Here is a 5050-nt window from a genome sequence, read left to right as displayed (position 1 = left end):
AAAACATTAGTACAACCTCAGTAGTACATGTGTTCGCTTCATAATGGAACGAATTTTGAATGGAAATTATATAATTATATACATTCTGAAACAGTTTTTATGAATTTAGATACTTGTGACGGCTTAATTGTCCCCGTGATTAGTTTGTAACCAAACACATACTTTTACATATGGCAAAACACCAGAATACCACTAGAGAGTTTAGCGCCAGAGTTATTAAAATTATGTTGGCGATACTGTAGGAATGATGCAAGCAAACGAAACAAGTACAATAATTAATGCGTTCATGTTTTTTTTATTTTTTTATTCAAAACATTAACAGCCAAGAAGTCCATACTGCAGGATAAACCTGGGTGTGCCAGTGTTGGATCGTTTTTTCAATGGAGAGGATCTCCAAACTGACTTTCGCCTGAGCAGGGACTCATTCAGAGTGTTGCTGAACCTCCTGGACCAAGACCGACGACATGGATGGGGTGTCAAGATAGAGGTCCTTGTCTTTCTCTTCTGGCTGGCGAGTGGGGCATCATATCGGGTGGTGGCACGAGCATTTGGGATGCCGCGGTCCACTGTCCACTACATCATCCACCGGGTCACTGGGGAAGTGGTGGCTCTTCGCCACAGAGTCATCCACTTCCCCAACACTGCAGGAGACCTTCAGGCAGTGACCCAGGCATTTGCAGGGCTGGCGAGGCACCATACATTTGCAAAAGTTGCTGGAGCAATAGATGGTTGTCATGTCCGAATCAAGCCTCCAAGTGACCTTGATGGTCACGACTTTTAAGAACCGCGAGCTTTTCAGCAGCATAATTATGCAAGCTGTGTGTGACCATCAGAGTCGCTTTCTGGACATCTACATGGGCTGGCCTGGATCAGTCCACGACTCCAGGGTCCTCCGGCACAGCCCTCTTTATCAAAGAGGGCTGTATCCTCCTCCAGGGCACTTCATCTTGGCAGATGGAGGGTATCCGTGCCTCCAGCGACCACTCCCCCTCATCACTCCTTACAAGCGGCCGGTGCAGGGCGTGGGGGCCTGGCGCTTCAACGTTCATCATTCCAAGGCACGCTCAATTATTGAGCGTGCCTTTGGAATGATTAAGGTGAGATTCCGGGTCATCTTTTTCCACGCCCTGGAGGTGCACCACACCTTTGCACCACATGTAAGTAAATAAAAAAAAAAAGTATAATTGATACTTATACTTTCAATATGTTGCTCTTTACTCAGGATCAAATCATGTCCCGTTCAGTGCAATAACTATCAAATATAGCTAATATACAGCATTTCCTTTTTATTTCTTTTAGGTCATCGCTGCCTGTGCCGTCCTCCACAACATCTGCCTTGGGGTGGGAGACCTCATGGCGTCAGAGGACGAAGGGGAAGAGGAGGCTGCTGTGGAAGAGGTGGCTGACACAGTCGCTGGAGTGCAGTGGAGGGACCACCTGTCTGCTCAGGTGTCTGCCCTGGAGGAGGTACGAGAGGACCACGAGTATATTTAGGTATTTAAATACTTTTAACTGCACAATGGTATTTGAGCAATCATCCCATCAAATATGCCACAAAATAATCTATAACTGAATCATCAAACAGCACAGCCACACAAACATGGCAAAATATCAGAAGATGGAAAAATAGATTCATATACAATGTAATGAATGGTTAACAAATCTATCCCATCTTTTGTAGTGACATGGCAGCCATCTATTGCCCCGACCATCCCTGCAAACCCCCACGTAATGGATGATGGAGTGGACACTGCAACCGGTATGATGCCCCACTTCAAGTCACGAGAGGAAGATCAGGACTCTTGCTCGTGCCCCATCCATGTTATGGGTCCTGGAAGAAAGGTTCCATCCATGCTCCAAATGAGTCCCTGCTCAGGCGAAAATTGGCAAAACAGCACTGACACACTCAGGTTTATCCTGCAACAGTTCTGAACTGGGAAATGCTTTTTTATTTTCTGTGAATAGTTACTGTGAATTATAATGTACTTAATTTATGCCTTGTTTGTCCACCAGTTTTTCAATAAATTAAGTTTGTAAGCAAAACGGACATGGAGTCTTCATATTATTGTAAATGTTTTGGTCTTTCACAAACCTGGGCTTTTTCACTTTTGTCTGAAGAAGCTGATCTCAAGATGTGACTGGGATACGAACTAGTTCATCTGTTTTGAAAGTACCCCGGTTTTTGTTTACTTTTTAATGAATGTTATCTAAATTTCAGTCTTGAACACCAAGTATATTTCACTCATTTTTTATTTTGATCTATCATCTTTTCCATCAAAGTAAAAAACCTTTCAAAAGTCTCCCTCCTCTCAATTGCCCTTCCCTCCTCTGCCAACCTCTGTCTCTCCAATTCCTGTCTCCGCATTGCTAAATCACGTCTGTATAGTTCAATCAATTCATCCTCTCTCCTTCGCTTTCTCCCTCTCAGTCGTTGCTCCGGCTGTTGGCCTCGCTCTTCTTCCTCTTCTACGACCACGACTTCTTCCTCCTCCTCCTCCTCCTCCTCCTCTTGCGTCACCCTGGCCCGACTTGGCCCTGGGAGTTCTTCCGGGCTGGCCTGACTTGGCCCTGGTCTTTCCTCAGGGATGGAGGCAATTAGGACAGGGGGGGTGATGGACGGTCTCTGTCCGAGCACTCCATCCATAAGGTCAAACCAGGGCAAAGTATCGGCAGTAGCCCTCCCTGCCACCCCTTCGCCAGTGCCTGGGTTTTTGCAATCCTTTATATGGAAAGAAGCAAAAAGATAAAATTATATCTTCATTTTCACACACAAGAAAAATAAATGTGGACTTCCATACTTTATACTTCATTTTTAAATTATCCCATTTTTTTTTGCCTGCAGGGGCGTCACTTTGCCCTGCAGCTCGAGCTTTTCCACGATGGTCCTGTATTAAATAAATAAAAATGCATGCAAAAATAAAGGAAGAAAAAATGGGTAAAAAAGATGCAAATATTAGTCAGAAATCCTGGTGTTATGGGTAACATGCAGATTTATGTACTTCAGTACATTAGTTCATGACCGTTTCAGTGCGTTTTATCATGTTAATGTGGAGGGTGATTCGTATATTATTCATTAATATCAGTAATTGGGGAGCACATTGCAGGAGGTACATGGAATTTATACAGGGCACATTCTGTGCTAGGATAAACAGCTGCGTGTTAGCGCAAATCTAATTCAAACACAAATGGCTGATGAATGGAAACTAAAATTGCTATAGTGGGTCTCGCCATTCTTATGCGTTTTCCTTTTGATATTTTGAGTTTAAATGGATGGAAATAAGACAATAACCCGTCAAATATTTTTCCCGATAGTAATTGTATTTTTACCTCCATGCTGTGGCTGCGGAGAACTTGGCCCCCGTAAAGAGGCTGTCGTACTCCCCGCGCAGCTTGATCAGCCGCGCGGTCATCTCCTTGCTCCCTAAAACATAAGGGAAAGATTAAATAAAATAATGCTAACATGCAGAAATAAGACAATTCAAATGTTTCAGCCGTACCTCCTATGCAATAGTTCTTAGAGCTACCTTAGTTATATTTGGCCGATATCGCAACTAATAAAATTATCTTAATCTGGAGCTAAATATCCAAACATTGCTGCCCAATATTTCTCATGAGTGATGTTTTAATATTGCATATAAATAACTTACATCTGAAAGTGCACTCCGATGAGGCGGAACACGTGGCTTCGGTAGTTTGCATCTTGCGAGTGTCGAACGGCGTAGAAGAAGAGCGAGGCTTTTAAGGCTGCGAAGGTTGCATGCTCGTAGCCTTCACTCAGGGCCCGTTTCCATGGAGTTTCCATGGAAACGAGGACAGATTATAAGGCTAGTACTCGGAGGCCGCGTGAATTTGGACACCGGCGTAAGCGTTCTTGTCGCACCGGAAGTGACGTCTTCTGTCCGCCATATTGGACATCGAAGGACGCAGCCTAATTATTTGTACGTAGCTATCGAGCCTGTCCAAATTCACCACGGGTTATGCGGTCCATATAAGGCTACTTGAGGAGGAGCCTTCTTAGGCTTCGAGGACCCAGCCTGCGAACTGGCCTTCGGAGGTCGCAGCCTGTTAATTTGGACACGGCCAGTGACTCGGGGGAACAAACGTAACGAAGTGCAAAAACAATGAGGATGACCAAAACGCGACTGGACAGAACTAAACTAGACGAGGAAACAGGCACAGCGACAAATAACTAGGAGCATGAATGGGAACGAGAACGATATCAGGGAGCGGTCGGGACAGTCAGGGAAAGGAAGCAATGTCCCGACAACAAGCCGTCGGTCCTGAGCGCTTTAAGTAGTGCGGGTGATTACAGTCAATGTGACACAGCTGCGTGGCTGATGGGGAACCGGTGTGTGGCTGGTGGGCACGTCTCTCATGCAACGATGACCAGGGAAGGGAATGAGCGCTGGAGGAAATGCCCCCACTCAGCTGGGCCAACAACACAAAGACATGACATGACCTGAACGGGTCATGACAGGGCTATTGATATGTGCATTCATACAGTATAGAAGTCCCTGGCATACAATCCGTAAATAATTAAAAAAAATGCACCCCCAATTCTGACCAATATCTTGTACAATTTATTTGGGGAGTGGGGATCTTTTCAAGAAGGCATGTGCAATAAAATAGATCAGATATAGCACAAGTGTAATGTGGCTGTGTTCAAAAGGAATAATTATGATAATGAATTGAGAAGGTGTGAATCACTTGTGGTGTTCAAAAGAAGATTTAAAAATATAGTGCTACAAAATTATATAAATCAAGTATAAATGTGAACAACATTATACACACATTATTTATCATATGAACCTGGTACAGAAGTATATTTTTATTATGGCATAATTCTTTGTACACAAATTATCCAGCAGTGTAACGACATAATTATTTAATAAGTCAGCTAAGGGGTAGGAATAGATAAGTGTTGTACTTACGACTACTACTCCCTACCCCTACTCCCTTTGAACATGTAAACCAAGTTGAACTATGACATCTACTGATGATTTTCTTTCTCTTTCTTTCAATTTAGTTTTTATCTTGTAATATGTTTATA

The sequence above is a fragment of the Idiotropiscis lumnitzeri genome, chromosome 19, assembly GCF_059441095.1.
Source record: "Idiotropiscis lumnitzeri isolate Australia: NSW breed Sydney's pygmy pipehorse chromosome 19, RoL_Ilum_1.0, whole genome shotgun sequence".
In the NCBI taxonomy this organism is placed as follows: Eukaryota; Metazoa; Chordata; class Actinopteri; order Syngnathiformes; family Syngnathidae; genus Idiotropiscis; species Idiotropiscis lumnitzeri.
Note: the sequence above shows the minus strand (reverse complement) of the source record.